Source organism: Mya arenaria, chromosome 6, assembly GCF_026914265.1.
Source record: "Mya arenaria isolate MELC-2E11 chromosome 6, ASM2691426v1".
Classification (NCBI taxonomy): domain Eukaryota; kingdom Metazoa; phylum Mollusca; class Bivalvia; order Myida; family Myidae; genus Mya; species Mya arenaria.
In genome coordinates this window covers 82,647,330-82,660,642 of record NC_069127.1, presented here as the reverse complement: position 1 = coordinate 82,660,642, position 13,313 = coordinate 82,647,330, and the positions used below count along the sequence as shown (strand labels likewise).

The following is a 13,313-nucleotide window of genomic DNA, read 5'->3' as shown; positions in this document are numbered from 1 at the left end:
TAGTAATGTTATAAAATTATTCACCAACTACAATTACCCAGTAGAAATCTTGAGAAAGAAAAAGAAAAAGTTGATGTCGCATAGTGGGCATTGAAATTATTCTTTATGGATTTTCTTGGAAGATCTGTTCTAAGTGAACTACATGTATCTTATCTGTGTTTATGAACAAACTGACAGATATGTGTTTGAACATAAATTTGTAAATTTAAACCTAAAACTCCCATTAATTTTTCGGCAAAAGGGATTTTCAGTCATATTTAAATATTCATAAACCAGAATTAAATATTCATAAACCAGAAAACTTCCTTATTTGAACTCTAAATGATGATTTACCATTGTTAAGCAGTTTGTTCATATTACACAGGCAATTGAATATTTCAGTACGTGACTCTAAAAACTTCCTTGTAAGGATAGACCGCTAAGTTGAACAGTATGTTTGCCATGTGATTATGGTGTTAATTTCTTATCTGTGAAGTCCCACTGCAGATGCCAAACTTGGTTATTATGGACGCCTTTCATAAAGGACATGGATAATTTCTCTAAATCACATACCGGGTTGAAGCCATCTGCTTTAGTTTACATTATTTTATTTTTTTGCTTGATTGTGATGAGAGCTGACAGCTGATTTAACCACACATGAGTTCGTTTTCCTGGGAAGAAACAAGCACTGGTGTACATTTTGAGAGGCCATGAAAAGGTACCCCTGGTCAAGACAAATCCACAACCTCATGGGCAAGAGTCTGACACCTGTAATACTAAACGTTGATACACTAAGACATTTTCGATGTCTGTTTAGTTAAAAAAAAGCTGCTTGTCACACGAGTTATCAGCGGCTTACCTGCCCACATGCCTATACGCCCGTGTGTATAAATGAAAATAAGGACTTTAAAAAATAAAAATGGTTTTAAGGGGGAAAATGGATTAAAAATCAAACCCTTACCCGGATGAGGGGTAGACTATACACAACTGACGAACACATTAATAATTTTGAGGTATACGTGATAAAAAGTTATTTACCTTTTAATATTTAATTGTCAATTTCGGTTTTCTTTACCTAAAGTACGGTATATGAAAAGTTAACGCACTAATGTCCCCCTTGGCACATACTGCTGTATCTTTACGATATCTGAATGATGTTTGTAAACAAGTTGTTAGAGTGGTAATTTTTAATGTTAAATGTCGTCTCCACCCTATCCTGATGTTTTTCGTGAATCGTCTGCTCCTCTGTCATGCCAAGAAAAGCTATCTTTGTTAGAAGAGCGATGGGATGCTCAAGAACAAAGTTTCCAACTAGGTTTGTATTTGATTTCGCCCAGTAATAAAGCTGCCCAAACCTGAATACACCACACATACAACAGATACACAATTTTAAAATTGCTCGAAAGGTAGTCTCTATATTGAAGTAATGTGCATGCAGATGCAATTAAAATATTTGAGTCTCATATAAAACAATGTGTCATCCATCTTTATCCGTTTATTTAGTAGGACTACGCTTATCCCTCATTTAAGTGACTTCTTAATGTTGTGCACATAATTTATTCATGTCTAGAGTATTCAGTATATCTTCTTTTTTATGAAATTGGGAACAAATACAAATTTCAGAACTGTGGTGACATCGCTTGAGCATCTTGCTGACGACGGGGATACAAAGGCATCTGGTCATAAAACATCAGTCATGCAATTCAGCTTTATTGTGTCACTGGCAGCAGCAGAACACGTACTTTCTACCCTTGTTCCATTGTCGAGGCTTCTACAGGTACATCGTGTTTTAGGGGAGGTAGCGGTTTTAACCCCCAATCAGCCTACTCAGATTTCTGGTACATTTGTTACACTTTGCGGTCTGTGATTAAAAAAGTATTTGGTAATTCACCATGGAATTTTAAAAAAAATTTTTTTTAAGTGCTTCTGACTATTTTCTAGTATCATTAATTAAAAGCTACATATTAAGTAGGTAAGGGCATATATATATATATATTGTGTTTATTATATATAACTAAATTTGTGGTCCAATTTATTTGTCCACATGCCTTGTAATCTATTGAACAAGCTATGTCATATTTTCAATTGTTTTATCACAGGTGCAGAGAACAAATTTACCCGTTGAACAGTGCAGGGAATTTTTCGGAGGGGGTTCGATCAAGTTTGGACGTTGACGAGGCAACTTTTCTAAGGGAATGTGCAAGGTGGCGAACTTGGTGGACAGGCGCAACATTTGCAGATGGCTGCCCAGATGCTCCAGAGAAATTGTCTGATAGCCTCCATCTGGCTAGGCAAGAGTCATACCCAAGCATCAGAGTGTGCATGATGCTTCTAAGTGTGATGCCAGTGTCCATAGCAACCGCAGAGAGGTCATTCTCTACCATGCGTCGTGTAAATACACTATATCTGAGGAGCACCATGGGAACTGACTGTCTTAGTGGTCTCGGGTTAATAAATATATACCAGGAGAAAGAGATCAATGTCGAAGAAGTTGTTCATACATTGCAAATAGAAAGAGTCGCAGGCATTGGTTTTTAAAGTGTAGAGAGAAAATGACAAGGATTTTTTTCACCATGCTATCATGTATTTTCTTTTTTCACGAAAAGATAATTAATGTTTTAACTGTAATTTCTTTACTGTCTTGTTTTCATTATAAAGATCACTCAAAGTGGCTCTTCGAGCACCCCTAATTACAATTTTTTCCCCGTACCCCCACTGGCAGAAAGGGGAAACCCACTCCTCCAACCTCCCCCATATATGCATATATACCTCAAAATAGCCCAGGGATGCCTCTGCTTATGGCCCTTGAATTGTCATAACTTTGAACAAATTCGCCTTTCCTTTGTTCCCTTTACACATTAGATCCACAGAAATCAGCTATTTCTACAGACAAATACATCCCTGGATGTGCCCATCATATTTTTCACTTTTTTTTGCATTTACTTCCTTTCAAAATGGAAACATCATTCTGTGTAAACCAAGTCCCAGTGTATAGGCATTCATGATTGAAGAACAACTGAGCAAACAACTTTCAATCCTTCTTCTTAAATGAATTTTGAAAGAAATAGAACATTTGGCTGTTGTTGGGGGGGGGGGGGGTGAAATTTGAAAATAACGTTTGTGTTCCCTCAAAAGGAACCAGGGATTACCTGTCCTTCAAGTAATGATGGCGCCATGAACAAAACCTTGTGCAGACAATAACATTAAGTATTTATTAACCAAGCATGAACTTGGCGTCAGTTTTGGTGGGTATCGTGTTTTGATTGTGAGATCAATCGCATCCCTATTACTATAGATTTGCGAATTACATTAACAATATAGAAGTTGGAAGTCTTGTTTAGACAATAACTATTTATTATCCAACCATTTTGAAACTTGGTAACAGTGTTTGTGGGTATTATGTCTTATGTCAAGTTTGATTATAGGGTTAATCAGAAGAATAGCTGGTTTAATGTTTTGTGCATAACCAGATTTCTTTACAAATCTTAATGAAACTTTTTGAAACTGTTTGGGCTTCATGCTTCTGTAAAGTTTGACCTTGGGGTGAATTGCATTTTAAACTCCAGAGTTAAGCCGCTATTTAATTAAAACTAGACGCTGTCCAACTCATCGAAAAGGCCTTTGACACAGACACAATGCTCTTCCATGCATTTTCAGCACAAATAGCATGGAGGTGAACAATAAACAGATAATTATTATATTAATTATGACAAAGCATTTGGGTAAGGTTCTACTTGGTATTAAATATAAAATAGAGGTGCACCTCTACATTTATAATATAACGGTACTGAATTTATCAATGTATCAACAGTACTCTTTCAACTTTTGACCTTTAAATGTGACCTTGATCTCAGAGGTACTGACCTGGGTCTTGTGCACGACATGACGCCTCAACATGATGAAATTTCATGGCAAGTTTTCTTTTTTTAAATATTATAATGGATGGTCATGAAACAGCCTGGACAAGGTTGAGTCCAGACTCACAGATTTGCGAGTCCAGACGGACAGATTTGCAACACAATGACACACACGGAACCACCATTGTGACAACTATAGTAATTTATGTCTTCAGGAGTTCTTAAGTTCACAATTAGTCCTGATATTAGGATAGAGAGCTAATAATTTCAGACATTTGTGCAATAAGTAATAATAATGATTGCTTTTTGCTAAGATATTTGCATCAAAAACAGTAGAAAGTACCTTGAAATCAGGAATATGAATGACTCTGGAAACAGTTTTAAATGGGGTCTTAGCCTCCAAGCCCTGCTTTGGACATGGATATGTCATTCTCAACCACTCCAGCCATCAGTATTTTGCAGGATTGACAATATGATTGGTGAGAGCCCCTGGACATGACTTGTGCAGACAATAACATTCTAATTATTTATTATCCAATCATGATGAAATTTGGTGATAGTCTTTGTGGACCGGTCAAATTTGATTGTCGGGTAAATCACACCAGTACCTCCAGAGTAATGTCATTTTTTATGTTAAATGATATTTCGTTTATGCATAATGCAGACAATAATCAGCATTTATAAACTAATTAGGATGAAACTTATAGACAGTGTTTTAACTGTTTGTTGGCTTAATTCCTCAGTCAAGTTCAATCTTTGCACAAATTATTTCAGTAAATCTCTAGTAATTCCCTTTTTAAATCTAAAAATAGTAAGTTTATTTCTAGTACAGATAACTTCCCAGAAAGTATATGTTATCAAATTATGATGAAATGAATGATGGGCATAATGTCTTGGTCACTTTTCGTTGTGGAGCTAATTAACTTTGTAACTCCAAGAGTTATGCCTCTTTTACACTAAAAATTAGATTTGTACATTGTGGAGACAATCATAATGAAACTTGGTGACAGTGTATTTAGGCATATCTCCATGACCTTTACCTTTGACCCCAAAACTATGGAACTTATCATTGGTCAACAAAAACAAATATTTCCAAACAATATCAAACATCATGACCCTGACCTTTGACTCGGAAAACAATTGGATAGTCTAATGGTCAAGTGCATCATACCACTGAAGATTCATGGTCCTAGATTAAATGCATGCCTGTTTATTGTGTAAACACAATTTTCAAAACGCTGTTGGATATGACCTTCTAAATCAAACCAATACAGGGCATCTGTTGGTCAAGGCAACTTGCTAGTTATAAAAATCCATCCAACATCAAACCATACATTGATGTGTATCTGATTAAATTATTGTGCAGTCAAGTTAATAGTCTAAGGGCCATTCATTTGTCCCTCTTTAATGTGAACGTAAACTCTTGATAGAAGTCAGCAAAAGATATTTATATAGCTATGTTTAATCAAAGCTTAATAAAAAACAGATATAGACTGCTGACACACAGTCATTTCACTACTAACTTACATTACAACTTTATTTATATTTTCATTCAATAAGGTAGCTTTATAAAAAGGCTTGAAGTAAATCCATCTGAAGCAGCCACTATCCATCCAATGATGCTTGAAATTCACTCCATCATTTATTCATATACTAATAATAACAGTTCATTGCTTTCACTATATAACAGTTCCATGTTCTAATATTGGACTTTGTTAGGTTTATCTAGGGTTGAAACTTCTCCCCTTCGGTAACTAGCCTCTCGATTTTTCTGAAAAAGATCAGAATATTCCATGTCAAGACATAATTCAAGCACAATACAGACACCCTCACCACATAACATAAGAACGTATAATCAAATAACCTACATCACAAACATGATAACATAACATACAGCACAAACATGATAAAAAAACACATATCACAAACATGATAACATAACATACAACATAAACATGATCACATAACACATAGCACAAACATAATCACACCACAGACATGATACCACCACACATATCACAGACATGATATCACCACACACATCTCAGACATGATCACATCACAGACATGATAACACCACACACATCACAAACATGATCACATCACAGACATGATACTATCACAGACATGATACCATCACGGACATGATACCATCACGGACATGAGACCATCACGGACATGATACCATCACGGACATGATACCATCACGGACATGATACCATCACAGACATGATACCATCACATACATGATACCATCACATACATGATACCATCACAGACATGATACCATCACAGACATGATACCATCACAGACATGATACCATCACAGACATGATACTATCACAGACATGATACCATCACAGACATGATACTATCACAGACATGATACCATCACAGACACGATACTATCACAGACACGATACCATCACAGACATGATACTATCACCGACACGATACTATCACAGACATGATACTATCACCGACACGATACCATCACAGACATGATACCATCACCGACATGATACCATCACCGACATGATACCATCACAGACATGATACTATCACAGACATGATACCATCACATACATGATACCATCACGGATATGATACTATCACCGACATGATACCATCACAGATATGATACCATCACCGACATGATACCATCACAGATATGATACTATCACAGACATGATACCATCACAGACATGATACCATCACCGACATGATACCATCACAGACATGATACCATCACAGACATGATACTATCACAGACATGATACTATCACAGACATGATAAACTTTATAATTTCATGTACAGCATGGACATGATCACATAACACATAGCACAAACATGATAAAATCACATGTATACAGCATGGACATGATCAAATTACATACAGTATTTTACCTTAATATGATATATATATAAGTTGAAGCTAACACCTGGGCAACGGACAATAATTCTAAAACTGCCAAAGACAAAGTTTCAATAGAATCCCACCAGTAGTTTTACAGTTTATTCTCTTTACTGGAGTATGTGTTAGCACCCATAATAAAATATATGGTAAAGGGGAGACAATTTGGTAAGAATGGAAAAATATACCGGGGTATCAACAGTTATATTTGAAAAAAACACACATCATGTTAAATAAAATAACTATCTGAGCTGAAACAAGTACTGGTTCGATGCAGAAACCCTGATGACTGTATTTTCCATTAGTTACGAAATTGGGTTTAATGATAGGGCTAATTATAACGTAATAGAATGCATTTTTTACATTTCCAAGCCTGTTCCTCAATTATGGGAAAGCAGAAATGGTATACTTGACACACCTTCATCATACTGCTCTATGATTATGTTAAGTTTTATTGAAAACTTAATAAAAGCAACCAAGTTGAGGATGAGTAGGGATGCAAACGAATATTTGAATATTTGATCGAACGTTTGATATTCGAATGTCAAAATCGGTATTCGCAGTCTTTGTCGTAACTGGGTTCCCCGAAGCCCGGGACAAGTGAATACTGTTTCGGGCAAGTCAAAATTCCCAGGTGGTTGCCCGAATGGGCAAGTGCATTTTTCCGAAATTTAGATCCCTCTGTTCTCATAATTTCTTTAGCAACAATTCACAAATCCTGACTGATTGTTATTATTATATTGGAGTATTGGCTTTCGTACATTCACGCATGAATTGGTTATTTTGGGCAAGTAAAACTGTTTTTGGGCAAGTGGTTTTCTTCAATTACTTGCCCGAAAGGACAAGGGCTGAAAAAAATTAAGGCAAAGACTGTATTCGAATATTTGATGCTTTTTTGTTTGAAAAAATAACTTTTGCCTACAACTGTGTTGTTGTATATATTCGCTTGTCTTGTTTTTACAACAATTTATCCGTAATGACAGAGGCTTGAATGTCAGTGATGACACTATACACGCGTCACATGTTAATAAGGGACATATTGTGGGGACTATAAACAGTACCCTTAATTTTACGAAACCTGACTAATAGACAAGTGACATCAAACAAGTTTCAATTATTTTTGGTAAATCTTAATGACCATGCCAATAATTTATAAAGGATATACGGAATCAGCTACCAAAGTGGTCTCATGACTGCCAATTAAGCTGTGCAGTATAACTCGAATCGCAGTTATGATATGAATGACATTTGCTGGTTATGTGCTCTAAACTGTTTTCCGTGTTTTAATATTTATAACGCTCATGCTTTGAAATGTAACTGTATAGAATAGCGTTTTAGGACATTGTTGTACAATAGATGAGTCAAAATTCAGGTTTTTTTCCATATTTATATTCAGTAGAGATCAATCCCTTAACGAGGCTGCTTGACATACAGAACTACCTGTTACATCACGACATTCAACCGGGAATTTACGATCACAGCCTTGTTTACAAATAGGAATGCTGTTAAATTGAAATTAATTTGGGGTTTTGTTTGTTCAGAATATTTTGCCTTTTGTTGGATTTATTTTCTGTAAATGGGGAATTACAGAGGCTAATTTTGGGAAAAATCAGTGTCCGTCGCATAAACCGGTTATGAAAAAAGCCCGTGCTATATCTGTAGCGAATAATAATAGCATGGGTGAAAGTTTGAATTTTTCAAAATACTGAAAATAGGGTGTTTGCATAGGGAAATGCCATTTTTACAATACATTATATAGGATATTTATTTTCCAAAATACTGAATTCAGTATTAATACTGAAAACTTTCACCCATGTAATAGTTCTTTACTACATTTCTTAAATATTCATTTTGGTAATCAAATATTCAATCAAAAGAATTACCGAATATTCTAATATCAATTTTGCCATTCATTTCCATTCCTTTGTTAAGAGTTAACTGATGGACTAACAGACTAACAATGTGATTATTATAAAAAGATAACTATTATGTCTCCCTTCTTGGGCATAAAAAACAAATTATATACAAGTATGAAGTTTATATATACAACCAATGTGTTATAGTAAGAGAGACAGCAGCAGTTACCTACCCTTTGGTTGTGTACAAGATATGTGAGGAGGGTTACAGGTAGAATCAGGGTGAAGAACAGGTACTTTGTGCTCCTTATATTTGGTTTGAAGTTTTCCCCAATGGTGTGACGTGCCGAGAACCATCTCTGCAGAGCAGGGTCAAACTGAAAAGTTTACAAAAGTTAGGATTTATAGAGGGTGTTTTTTTTATAAATAAATTGTGAATGATTGTAAATTACAAATTTAAAGGCCGGATGCATGAACCCAAATATCTTACCGGACAGCCATTAAGCCTATTTGGCAGAGGAGGCGTGGTTAATCGAGTTTATGAGGTCTGCTCAGGTCAGCAGTTTTGAGTTGTAAACATTCACATGGCTTGTGGTGTTATATGATTCTGATAGCGGTAAGAAGAATTTGTTCATTGGTTTCTCATTTGAGAATTGATAAATTAGTTTCATATACCATGACAAATACTTCCGCCAATAATTGTGTTATAATAAGCCATTTGATAGTATATATCAGCCCAGTTAATGGATGTTTCCCCAGCATATGTCCATTAAAACCTCATGCTATGATAGTAAACCTATAGTAAACAGGAATCGGTAGTGATATTCGGTTGGCTGTTAGAGGGTCATGAACTTTCAAGATCTGTGAGTCAACATTGCTAGGAAATTTTAATTTGTTTGACAGTTATAAAAAAATAATATTTGAAACTAGTCTTTATAACTGTTTGAAACACTTGAAATTCACAAGATATGTTTATAATACATTAAATGAAAGATGTGAGAACTTTTAGCAATTCACATTTTGGTAATTATTTGTATATTTAAAAAAATGCACTGGCAGTCTGTATTGCAGACAGCTCTGCGAGGTAAAGTGAAATGGCCATTTTTCTGACTGTCTGCCTTTTATACTATTACACCAGCCTTTAACATCTATAGGTCTGTTTGTCATAACTGGAATATAGTTCAAACCTTCAAAAGTGTGTTTCATTGTTACTGTATATTAAAATTGTCAATAATCAAGTTTTAAAAAACTAGAAAACCTAAGTGAACTCGATTGAGTACAAAGCAAGGCTAACTGCAACATTCTTTCAGATGGAACTTTCAAGTTTATAGATCAAAATTCTTATTTTGACTGAATATTTGAGACAGAGTGAAGAATCATAGGTAATAAACACCTTTGAATATTTATTTTAGTTTCATTATTGTAACTTTTAACAATTTCCGAGTTACGACCAACTTACAAGCTCATGTAATTGATGGCCAAGATGATGAGGATGACACCAAGACTCCCGACACCAGTAGGTACTTTGTGGATGAATTTACATTGAAAGCATCCTCAAGTCAAAATGTTTATGGTTTGGTCAAAATGTCCCCATGTTGTTGTTTTTTAAATATTGTATTGTATTTGTTGTTTTCACTTTTGGACATAAGTAACTACTTGTGAGTTGGTGAGAAGCAGCCACTCAGTTTATATCTCAGTGAAAGAACGATTGATTTAAAGTCAGCAAGGCAAGAAACAATAAACATGAAATAAATGTAAACTCACAGATCTTTATAACCAACAATATTTTTAACAAAATGTATAGTTATAAAACATGTTTATAATGTTCAGCAACAAATCATAAAGACATATATATCATAAACAAGGATCATAAGCATAATAGAGAAGACGAAGACAGATATAATACATTCACATTTAACAAATAATACATGGTGACAGGTGATAAAATGATAACTTGCTAGGAAATGCTCCACCGCACTTCACGGAGCCCTGAAATCAATCTGAAGCACCTTCCAGTGGGGAACTTATTCAACCTGCTGGACAACAGGAATTTACCTGACCCCTAAATACAAAAGGATATTTGTGTAGTATTTAAAATATAACCAAACAAGGACGGAAATGATTCCCAAACGAACTTTTGTAACAAGATACCAGGCTACACCATGCTGGGTAGGAAAGAAATCAAATCTATTGACGCCTGACCTTGCCATCCTCATTCCTTACCATTCCATGACAGCATTATATTTTCAAACTGAGCAAAATTTACGCATATAAGTTTTATATTATGATCTGGGATTGAGTTCTATAGCACTGCTGGTCTGACTGACTGACACTTTCTCGCTCAGTTGCAATATTTCCTATGGTTCACGAAACCGAGTGACTTTATGTCAAAGGTAAACACTGTTTTCTTTGACATATATGCGTTTGGACAAAATATGATATAGAGTTTAATAAAAATGTTTTTTTACAATTCTTGATTTATAGTGTAGTGTGTGTGGGTAACTACCAGACGGCTGGTCAGGTTAGAGGCCTTACTTATGACCCACCAGTCATGGGTTTGAGCCCCACACTTGGCACAATTTTCGTCTAAAGGTTTACTTTAGTATCGTCCAAAAACAAATTTTAAAAATAATTCCTAGAATGCAAAACAATTCTCAGTGTACGGACGATGACAGTATCTGACTATGGCTGAAATTTGTAGAAATTAATCAGTATAGTACCGATACCGTGTAGCGGTGTCGAATTACGGAGGTTTCGTCAACTCTCCAGTTCGTCACACTTGTTCTATATAGTAAATTGCCAAGATGTTTCGTCACACCTATTAGCGGTTTCGTCAACTTAATTGTTTAGAACTATTTCACACATTTATGCAAAACCAATTAGATTAAACAGTTGATGACCCAATTAACCGCACGTGTCAGCGTGTGTGTGGGTTTTAATGTGATAGTGCTAATGAGACATCGGCGTGTGTTTGTACGTTTCTATCAGTTTGCCATCTTAGTGATGGATGTCAATAAGTCAGATTGCTTAAAAGCAATGTTCGATCTTGTTTTGTCACCAATCATGGCCTCTATAACCAACTGCGTACATTGCTCTAAAATAGTAACTGCTCGCATGCATGCGATCTCTTGCGACGTGTGTGAACGTTGGCAACATCGTAAATGCAATTCAGGGGTATCTGCGCAGCAGTACCAACTGATGGTAAAAAATGAGCTAAATCTGGCATGCCGATACGCCTGCTGTCTACAACGTTTGACATCAGAGCAGCCGACGAAGTAGCAGACGATGACGCTGACGAAGTAGCCGAAGAAGGAGCAGATGACGAAGCCAACACAGTAGTCGCCGCCGACGAAGTAGCCGGCGACACCATCAGCACCAACGCCGTTGATGGAATCCTGGAAGATCGGACGTTTGACATCTCGAACAGGAGCTTCGATCGACCCCATCATCCACTAGATGAGTAGCTACCGGACAGGCCCCTAGACAAAGAGGTTCCCACTGATTTACCGGTGACTTTCGAGGTCGTAGAGGGTGGCAGCAAGCGAGGTGGCCGGAAGCTCGTCAGTAGTGCCGGATACACATACACAGCTCGCCGTAACAAGGGTGGTCGCACTTACTGGACGTGCAGTATAAGAAGCAAGAAGATGACTTGCCCCGCAAGCGTCAAGCAATTATGGCGATATGTTCACTCCAAGCATCGTCGGTCATGTCCATCCGGCCGATCCCGGTGCCGCCAAGAAGATAAAGATATCTACGAAAGTGAAGGAAGCGGCTAGGGAGCGTGTCTTCGAGTCCGCAGCAAATATCGTCGAGCGAGTTATGAAGCAGATGACGACACCAGATGACTTCAGCCTACCAAAGCCTGGAAACTTGGCGCGAGCGGCAAACCATCACAGACGGCAACGCCCAGATGATCCAGCTGACCTTGAATTCCAGTTGGAGCGGGAATTCATCGGCGAGGAGTTTATCCTTGACGATATACGGGTCGACGGTCAGAGCCATATCATCTTCGCGACGCAGCAGCAGCTACACCACCTCCGACAGTCTAGGAGACCTTCAAGCTGGTGAAACATCCGTTTTATCAGCTCGCCACCATCCACTGCTTTGTAAAGAAGGGTGAGGACACAAAGCAGGTCCCACTTGTCTACGTACTGATGTCACGAAGAACTAAACACGACTACATAGAGGTGCTGAGAAGTCTGCTACGACACATAGGCCAGCCCTTGGTGGAGTGGTTCATGCTGGACTTCGAGGCCGCCACATGGCAGGCAATCCGAGAAGTTTTCAGCGAACATCTGCTGACCCGCATCCAACGTAAGAAGTATGCTTCAATTCATGGACGACTCTTCGACGCCTGGGACCACTATGAGGAGGACGAGCTCACCACCATCGTCCAACTACTTCGGACGATCAGCAACATTGCGGGACTGGGACCAACGACTCCTTCAGACGACGTACACGACGGTGACATGACAAATTAAAATCAGAATCTAACTCATGTCCATTTATTTTTCATTATTGACTTTGTCCCATATATGCCCATGAATTTCATAATCTGACTAAGTGTAAAATGCATAGTCATGTATGTCACATAAATAAATATATTGAGATTGTTGTGTAAATGATGTGTCAAATATTGTGTTTATTAAAGTTGCATAAATAACTGTTAACTTTTTAACTTTAAGATTGTTGAGTTAAAAATATGC

At 37.0% G+C, this 13,313-nt stretch overlaps 1 pseudogene; it reads left to right on the top strand.

Annotated features, from left to right (window-relative positions):
- The first annotated feature begins 11,831 nt into the window (after positions 1–11,831).
- Positions 11,832–13,088, top strand: LOC128238098 (uncharacterized; annotated as a pseudogene).
- Positions 13,089–13,313: the final 225 nt, after the last annotated feature.